We start from the raw sequence: 10,507 nt of genomic DNA on the forward strand, positions 1-10,507 counted from the left end.
TGGAGCACCTTGTCATAAGGCAAAAGTGATAACTAAGATGCTCGGGGAACAAAATATCTCTATTTTGGGTCCATGGCCAGGAAACTCCCCAGACCTTAATCCCATTGAGAATTTGTGGTCAATCCTGGACTAGGATTGGGTGGACAAAAAAAAAATTCAGACAAACTCCAAGCATTTATTATGCAGAATGTGCTGCCATCAGTCAGGATGTGGCCCAGAAGTTAATTGACAGAATGCCAGGGTGGATTGCAGAGGTCTTGAAAAAGAAGGGTCAACACTGCAAATATTGACTCTTTGCATCAACTTCATGTAATTGTCAATAAAAGCCTTTGACACTTATGAAATGCTTGTAATTATACTTCATTATTCCATAGTAACATCTGACAAAAATATCTAAAGACACTGAAGTAGCAAACATTGTGGAAATTAATATTTGTGTCATTCTCAAAACTTTTGGCCACGACTGTATGTGTGCAGACTCAAGATTTCCCTCATATGGCTGTTTGATGAACACTTTCATAAAGCATATCAATCATCTCCACAACTATTGTATGCATCAGCTCAGCGGTTTTTACCATGTCCTTATGAATGTGAAGCTAATCTACAAACACTGTTCTCCATGCCTTTTCATTTACAACACTAGAAATTCTTATTTCCTATGCCCCTAAAATGCTTAATACACAGTTTTCTACCTTTCCGCCTGCCTCTGTGTATCCATCATCTCAGTGGTATAAAACAGGATCATCTTGCCTGCTGCACTGACTAATGCACTGACACTATTCCCAGCCTGGACTGTTCTGAGATTGAGGACAGATTCGTTGCACAAAAATGCTTGATAGACTCGATTCCTTTTTGAAGCCTTATATTTCTCTCTACCCCAACACTCCTCCCACTCTCTCTCTTTCTATCCCTCTATACTTTTATATTAGTTTCTCTTCCTCTCTCTCTCTCTCTCTCTCTCTCTCTCTCTCCATTTCCTAATCTGTACTGATTTGCCTGTGATATGATGGTGTAGTACCGTACAGTAGATTATTGATGTAGCAGTACATACTAGAGGTCTTCACAGGTCTTTTTGGACCCGTTCTGAAATGGACCTGGGGCTTTCCCACCCGGACCCGATAGGCATGAATAAAACCTTTAAATATAGAGACCCATTCCGAATGGACCTGGGGCTTTCCCACCCGGACCCGATAGGCATGAATAAAACATTTAAATATAGAGACCCATTCCGAATGGACCTGGGGCTTTCCCACCCGGACCCGATAGGCATGAATAAAACCTTTAAATATAGAGACCCATTCCGAATGGACCTGGGGCTTTCCCACCCGGACCCGATAGGCATGAATAAAACATTTAAATATAGAGACCCATTCCGAATGGACCTGGGGCTTTCCCACCCGGACCCGATAGGCATGAATAAAACATTTAAATATAGAGACCCATTCCGAATGGACCTGGGGCTTTCCCACCCGGACCCGATAGGCATGAATAAAACCTTTAAATATAGAGACCCATTCCGAATGGACCTGGGGCTTTCCCACCCGGACCCGATAGGCATGAATAAAACCTTTAAATATAGAGACCCATTCCGAATGGACCTGGGGCTTTCCCACCCGGACCCGATAGGCATGAATAAAACCTTTAAATATAGAGACCCATTCCGAATGGACCTGGGGCTTTCCCACCCGGACCCGATAGGCGTGAATAAAACATTTAAATATAGAGACCCATTCCGAATGGACCCGAGGTCAACTAGACCCATTCCGTATAGACTGGGTTGATCCAGATCCGATCCGATCTGAGTGAGGAAAGCAGCAGAAAAGTCATTATTTAAGCTACTTTATTAACTGGAGAAGATAAAGTTGGAGAGGAGGGAGAGAGAGGTGCATATATATCTCTCTCTCTCTCTGTCTCTCTCACTCTCTCTCTCTCTCTCGCTCTCGTTCTCGCTCTCTGTCTCTCTCTCGCTCTCTCTCTCTCTCTCTCTCTCTCTCTCTCTCTCTCTCTCTCTCTCTCTCTCTCTCTCTCTCTCTCTCTCTCTGTCTCTCTCTCTGTCTCTCTCTCTGTCTCTCTGTCTCTCTCGCTCTCGCTCTCGCTCTCGCTCTCGCTCTCGCTCTCGCTCTCGCTCTCGCTCTGTCTCTGTCTCTCGCTCTGTCTCTGTCTCTGTCTCTCTCTCGCTCTCTACACTGCAGCAGTCACTTTGGGATCTGTACGGACCCTTCCAGACAAGTCAGTTAGGATTACACATACCCGTGTACAGGTGGATCCGTGAAGACCTCTAATACAGACGCCGGTGGACAGTATAGACATTTGCTCCTAGAATCAGAGACACAGAGTGGGGATCACGGCATTAATGATGTTGCGTTAGCTGCACCTGGGTTGAAGGCGTGTGTGCATAGTGTGTGTAGCACAGAAAGGCAGTTACACTCTCGAATGACTACGGGAGGTTTTTAAATCGGATCCCTCAGTTCCCAGGTTTTCCTTTCTCCCTGGTAGCTGATTGGTTGAGTTATATCCAGTTCATCCATTGTGTGTCCCAGAATTTAATCAGGCCCGGATTTGGGTGAAAACTAAACGTTATGACTATAACTGAATTAGGGAAACAAGGGACAACATACTATGGGGAGTCGCACTTGTGACTTCGGTTGAAAGATCTACAATCTGACAAGGCCAATAAAATCTGCACCTCGCAGACGATAAGCGTGAGGCTCGGATTCATTGCTTCAATTTAATACTGCTGTTCACTGAGCCCAGGAACAGGCTACCTTGTGACTTTCCCCTGTCCCAGCCGTAAGCAACCTGTGGGCTACATTGAGAGCAGTGACATCCAAGCGATGAAACCTCATAAAAGTGTGTGGTGATGCCCAATTCAATTCACTACAAATATCCCCTATAGTGAGCCCTTTAAACAATGCCCAAGATGCTTCCAGTCATAACGTTCCCTTTTAGTCAGTTGGTGTCGGCAAGGGTACACCGCTAGGTAACCCTTACCCCATGCTACTATATGACAGGGAGCTAGCCTCCACACTCCAGTGGGAAAGAGGCTGTTTAAGGAGCACCCTACTGTAATCTGGATTAGCAAAACAGACAAAAACCTAGTCACAAAGATCAGATATCCCGGGTCTATTCAATGTATGTGCATAAAGCTAACCACGGACACAGGGCACGTAACCTCTGTTGCTCTTCAGAAGCAAAAGGAGGAGGCGAAAACGGAAATACACTATATATACAAAAGTCTGTGGACACCCCTTCAAATTAGTAGATTCGGCAATTCCAGCCACACCCATTGCTGACAGGTGTATAAAATCGAGCACACAGCCATACAATCTCCATACACAAACATTGGCAGTAGAATGGCCTTACTGAAGACCTCAGTGACTTTTAACATGGCATCGTCATAGGATGCCACCTTTCCAACAAGTCAATTCGTCAAATTTCTGCCCTGCTAGAGTTACCCCTGTCAACTGTAAGTGATGTTAATGTGAAGTGGAAAGGTCTAGGAGCAACAACGGCTCAGCCAAGAAGTGGTAGGCCACACAAGTTCACAGAACATGATTGCCAAGTGCTGAAGTGCATAACCCGTAAAAATTGTCCTCGGTTGCAACACTCACTACTGAGTTCCAAACTGCCTCTGGAAGCATCGTCAGCACAATAATTTTTCATCAGGAACTTCATGAAATGGGTTTCCATGGCCGAGTAGCCGTACACAAACCTAAGATCACCATGTGCAATGCCAAGCGTCGGCTAGAGTGGTGTAAAGCTCGCCGCCATTGGACTCAGTGGAAACGCGTTCTCTGGAGTGATGAATCATGCTTCACCATCTGGCAGTCCGACTCACAAGTTTGGCGAATGCCAGGAGAACGCTACCTGCCCGAATGTATATTGCAACTGTACATTTTGGTGGAGGAGGAATAATGGTCTGGGGCTGTTTGTCATGGTTCAGGCTAGGTCCCTTAGTTCCAGTGAAGATACATTTTAACACTACAGCATACAATGACATTCTAGATGATTCTGTACTTCCAACTTTGTGGCAACAATTTGGGGAAGGCCCTTTCCCGTTTCTAAATTTAAAAAATCAAATCAAATTTGATTTGTCACATACACATGGTTAGCAGATGATAATGCGAGTGTTTGCGAAATGCTTGTGCTTTTAGTTCCAACAGTGCAGTAATATCTAACAAGTAATCTAACATTTCCCCAACAACTACATAATACACACAAATCTAAAGGGGTGAACGAGAATATGTACTTGTAAGTCAATTGAAGAGTGATGGCCAAGCGGCATAGGCAAGGTGCAATAGATGGTATAAAATACAGTATACACTGTACATGTGATATGAGTAATGTAAGATATGTAAACATTATTAAAGTGTCATTATTTAGAGTTGCATTAAAGTGGCCAGTGATTGGGTCTCAATGTAGGCAGCAGCCTCTCTGAGTTAGTGATTGGGTCTCAATGTAGGCAGCAGCCTCTCTGAGTTAGTGATTGCTGTTTAGCAGTCTGGTGGCCTTAAGATAGAAGCTGTTTTTCAGTCTCTTGGTCCCAGCTTTGATGCAACTGTACCTGAAGTCCACGTTCATCTCCTTAGTTTTGTTGACGTTGAGTGAGAGGTTGTTTTCCTGACACCACACTCCCAGAGCGCTCTCACCTCCTCCCTGTAGGCTCGTCGTTGTTGGTAATCAAGCCCACCACTGTTGTGTTGTCTGCAAACTTGATGATTGAGTTGGAGGCGTGCATGGCCACACAGTCGGAGTACACGACAATGCCCCTGTGCACGAAGCAAGGTCCATACAGAATGGTTTGTCGAGATCATTGTGAAAAAACTTGACTGGCCTGCACAGAGCCCCGACCTTAACCCCATCGAACACCTTTGGCTAGAAATTCAAAAGTAAATGATCTTAACAGAGAAAAATGTCCTCCTGTGTACTACCTATATCCCCCCACTAGAATCCCCATACTTTAATGAAGACAGCTTCTCCATCCTGGAGGGGGAAATCAATCATTTCCAGGACCAGGGACATGCACTAGTCTGTGGCGACTTACACGCAAGAACCAGACAATAACCTGACACCCTCAGCACACAGGGGGACAAACACCTATCTGGAGGTGACAGCATTCCTTCCCCCATATGCCCCCTTAGGCACAACTATGACAACATAACCAAATAAAACGGGTCACATCTCCTGCAGCTCTGTCGCACGCTGGGTATGTAAATAGTCAATGGTAGGCTTCAAGGGGACTCCTATGGTAGGTACACCTATAGCTCATCTCTTGGCAGTAGTACTGTAGACTACTTTATCACTGACCTCAACCCAGAGTCTTTCAGAGCGTTCACAGTCAGCCCACTGACACCTCTATCAGACCACAGCAAAATCACAGTCTACTTGAACAGAGCAATTGTTAATAATGAGGCATCAAAGCCAAAGGAATTGAGTAGTATTAAGAAATGCTATAGATGTTCCACTGTAATAGTGAAGGTGTAAACTTGGCAGTAGAAAATCTTAACAGTATATTTGATCTTACAGCTTCCCTATCAAATTTAAAACTGTCAAACAGAAAACCGAAGAAAAGGAACAACAATGACAAATGGTTTGATGAAGAATGCAAAAACCTAAGAAAGAAATTGAGAAACCTGTCCAACCAAAAACAGAGACCCAGAAAATCTGAGTCTACGCCTTCACTATTGTGAATCACTAAAACAATACAGGCATAAACTACGGAAAAAGAAGGAACAGCACGTCAGAAATCAGCTCAATGTAATTGAAGAATCCATAGACTCCATAGGAAAATTGGAAAACACTAAACAAACAACAACACAAAGAATTATCTATCCAAAATGGAGATGTATGGGTAAACCACTTCTCCAATCTTTTTGGTTCTAAAACAAAGAACAAACAGCAGAAACATATACATGATCAAATACAAAGCTTAGAATAAACTTTTAAAGACTATCAGAACTGGATTATCCAATTACCTTGAGTAAACTACAGGACTGTCATGTTTTGTCATAGATTGTCATGTCTTGTCCCTGTGCTTCCCCTTCTATTCGTTTCCCCCTGCTGGTCTTATTAGGTTCTTTCCCTCTTTCTATCCCTCTCTCTCCCCCTCCCTCCCTCTCTCCCTCTCTCTCTCTCTCTCTCTCTATCGTTCCGTTCCTGCTCCCAGCTGTTCCTCATTCTCCTAACTACCTCATTTACTCTTTCACACCTGTTCCCTATTTTGCCCTCTGATTAAGTCCCTATTTGTCTCTCTGTTTTCGCTTCTGTCCTTGTCGGATCATTGTTTGCTGTTCTGTGTCCTTGTTCCGTCCTGTCGTGTTTTTGCCTTCTTCAGATGCTGCGTGTGAGCAGGTGTCTATATCAGCTACGGCCTGCGCCTTCCCGAAGCGACCTGCAGTCTGTGGTCGCATCTCCAGTTGTTCCCCTCTACTGACTAGAGGGTTTCAGTTTTCCTGTTTTGACTTTACCTGTGATAGTATCCAGGATTATCGTTTTTGTTAAAGACTGGAATAAACTCTGTTTCTGTTAAGTCGCTTTTGGGTCCTCATTCACCTGCATAACAAGGACAAAATAAAAATCCTCCAACCCAAAAACGCCTGTGGTGTTGATGGTATCCTCAATGAAATGATAAAATATACAGACAACAAATTCCAAATGACTATACTAAAACTCTTTAACATCATCCTTAGCTCTGGCATCTTCCCCAATATTTGGAACCAAGGACTGATCACTCCAATACACAAGTGGAGACAAATTTGACCCCAATAACTACAGTGGGATATCGGAAAATCCTCTGCATCATCATTAACAGCAGACTCATTCATTTCCTCAGTGAAAACAATGTACTGAGCAAATGTCAAATTGTCCTTTTACCAAATTATCATACGACAGACCACGTATTCACCCTGCACACCCTAATTGACAAACAAACAAACCAAAACAATGGCAAAGTCGTCTCATGCTTTGTTGATTTCAAAAAAGCTTTAGACTCAATTTGGCATGAGGGTCTGCTATACAAATTGATGGAAAGTGGTGTTTGGGGAAAAATATACAACATTATAAAATCCATGGACACAAACAACAAGTGTGCGGTTAAAATAGGCAAAAAACACACATTTCTTCCCACAGGGCAGCGGGGTGAGACAGGGATGCATCTTAAGCCCCACCCACTTCAACAAAAATATCAACAAATTGGAGAAGGCACTAGAAAAGTCTGCAGCACCCAGCCTCACCCTTCTAGAATCTGAAGTCAAATCTCTACTGTTTGCTGATGATCTGGTGATCCTGTCACCAGCCAAGGTGGGCCTACAGCAGCATTTAGATCTTCTGCAGATATTCTGCCAGACCTGGGCCCTGACAGTAAATCTCATTAAGGGGGGGGGGAGTAAAATCTCACCAAGCCTCACATTTATCACCAGTGGAAAGCGTGATTGTATTTCCTTCAACCGAGAGTGTTGTCCATAGTATGTTGTACCAAAGTTGACTGACTGAAAGCGAACCATCAGTGCTGCTTCAGGACCTTGAGTCGACATCCAAATTTGAAAACCCATTCAGTAGTGTATTCTCATCTATTAGCCTATATGAAACAGAGAAACAGAGACACACCCCTAACAGGGAGAGAAACGTACAGAAGGACACGTTGGAAAGGGCACCTTCACTGCCCCTCCACCCAGGCCCCTCCTACTCCCTGTGTGCCGCCTAGTTGTTTTTAACTTATTTTGTACATAATGTTGCTGCTACCGTCTCTTATGACCGAAAATAACACCTGGACATCAGAACAGTGATTACTCACCATGAACTGACAGAAGCTTTTTTTCCTTTTATGAGTCCGATGAGCCCGACGTGAATGACATACTGCTTTCCCGGGAATAGGCCCAAATCCTTGTTATTTGCGTGAAAAGACGACGGAGAAAAAGAGGACAGAGGTCTGGCTGCCTTCTGAGAATTCGTAGGTGATCGAATAACCCCTCCCCCCCTGCCCTCCGTTCTACTAACTAACGTGCAATCATTGGAAAATAAAATCAACGACCTACGAGGAAGATTAAACTACCAACGGGGCATTAAAAGCTGTAAAATCTTAGGCTTCACAGAATCGTGGCTGAACGACAACATTATCAGCAGACAGCTGGCTGCTTATACACTGTATCAGCAGGATAGAACAGCGGTGTCTGGTAAGACAAGGGGTGGTGGACTATGCAAATATGTAAACAACAGTTGGTGCACAATATCTAAGGAAGTCTCAAGGTTTTGCTCACCTGAGGTAGAGTATCTCATGATAAGCTGTAGACCTCATCTGTATTTTTCGTAGGTGTTTACATACCATCGTAAACTGATGCTGGCACTAAGACCGCACTCAATGAGCTATATTCCGCCATAAGCAAACAGGTAAACGCTCATCCAGAGGTGGCGCTTCTAGTGGCCATGGACTTTAATGCAGGGAAACTTAAATCTGTTTTACCAAATTTCTATCAGCATGTTAAATGTGCAACCAGAGGGAAAAAAACTCTAGACCACCTTTACTCCACACACAGAGACGCATACAAAGCCCTCCCTCGCCCTCCATTTGGCAAATCTGACCATAATTCTATCCTCCTGATTCCTGTTTACAACAACAAATTTAAGCAGGAAGCACCAGTGACTCGGTCAATAAAAAAGTGGTCAGATGAAGCAGATGCTAAGCTACAGGACTGTTTTGCTAGCACAGACTGGAATATGTTCCAGGATTCTTCTGATGGCATTGAGGAGTACACCACATCAGTCACTGACTTCATCAATAAGTGTATCGATGACATCATCCCCACAGGGACTGTACGTACATACCCCAACCAGAAGCCATGGATTACAGGCAACATCCGCACTGAGCCACCACTTTCAAGGAGCAGGACTCTAACCCGGAAGCTTATAAGAAATCTCGCTATGCCTTCCGACGAACCATCAAACAAGCAAAGCATCAATACAGGACTAAGATCGAATCGCACTACACCGGCTCCAACGCTCGTCGGATGTGGCAGGGCTTGCAAACTGTTACAGACTACCAAGGGAAGCACAGCCGAGAGCTGTTACCAAAATATAAGAATAAGTCATCACAACTATGTCAAGCTAGGGAGCTGGTCCCTTTTTAGGGGCTAACTTGTTGATACCGTAGAACTAACTGTATTGATTTAATTGGAAGTTATTCAAATCAAATCAATTTATATAGCCCTTCATACATCAGCTGATATCTCAAAGTGCTGTACAGAAACCCAGCCTAAAACCCCAAACAGCAAGCAATGCAGGTGTAGAAGCATGGTGGCTAGGAAAAACTCCCTAGAAAGGCCAAAACCTAGGAAGAAACCTAGAGAGGAACCAGGCTATGTGGGGTGGCCAGTCCTCTTCTGGCTGTGCCGGGTGGAGAGTATAACAGAACATGGCCAAGATGTTAAAATGTTTATAAATGACCAGCATGGTCAAATAATAATAAGGCAGAACAGTTGAAACTGGAGTAGCAGCACCGTCAGGTGGACTGGGGACAGCAAGGGGTCATCATGTCAGGTAGTCCTGGGGCATGGTCCTAGGGCTCAGGTCCTCCGAGAGAGAGAAAGAAAGAGAGAATTAGAGAGAGCATATGTGGGGTGGCCAATCCTCTTCTGGCTGTGCTGGGTGGAGATTATAACAGAACATGGCCAAGATGTTCAAATGTTCATAAATGACCAGCATGGTCGAATAATAATAAGGCAGAACAGTTGAAACAGGAGCAGCAGCACGGCCAGGTGGACTGGGGACAGCAAGGAGTCATCATGTCAGGTAGTCCTGGAGCATGGTCCTAGGGCTCAGGTCCTCCGAGAGAGAGAAAGAAAGAGAGAAGGAGAGAATTAGAGAACGCACACTGAGATTCACACAGTACACCGAATAGGACAGGAGAAGTACTCCAGATATAACAAACTGACCCTAGCCCCCCGACACATAAACTACTGCAGCATAAATACTGGAGGCTGAGACAGGAGGGGTCAGGATACACTGTTGCCCCATCCAAGGACACCCCCGGACAGGGCGAAACAGGAAGGACATAACCCCACCCACTTTGCCAAAGCACAGCCCCCACACCACTAGAGGGACTGGTGACCCTCGGTACATTATTATTGGTTCCTCCTCTGCTGCTCTGTTCCTCTGCTGTGCTGTATTGGTTCAGAGCAGGATATAAGGATGGATAGATCAGAGGAGGATATGACTGGATGGATGATGCTGGGAGCCCAAACTGTGAGGACAGAAACCACGCCAGAACAAATCCACTGTTGCTGTGGCAACCTTCTCCAACACTGGAGAGGATAACTCCAGAGCTGTACCGAGGGTCACCAGTGTGTTTGTGTGTGCATGTGTGTGTGTGTCTGTTTGTACTCCCTCAGGCTCTGCACACTAACAAACACACATACACCTTGTCACGTGTCAATTATTTCCAGCTGGGTGAGGAAAAGTAAACCAAGCTAAAGGACTTCAATTAACAATAAACAGCAGATGTATTGATTAAGCA

Source organism: Oncorhynchus gorbuscha, unplaced genomic scaffold, assembly GCF_021184085.1.
Source record: "Oncorhynchus gorbuscha isolate QuinsamMale2020 ecotype Even-year unplaced genomic scaffold, OgorEven_v1.0 Un_scaffold_21:::fragment_2:::debris, whole genome shotgun sequence".
Classification (NCBI taxonomy): domain Eukaryota; kingdom Metazoa; phylum Chordata; class Actinopteri; order Salmoniformes; family Salmonidae; genus Oncorhynchus; species Oncorhynchus gorbuscha.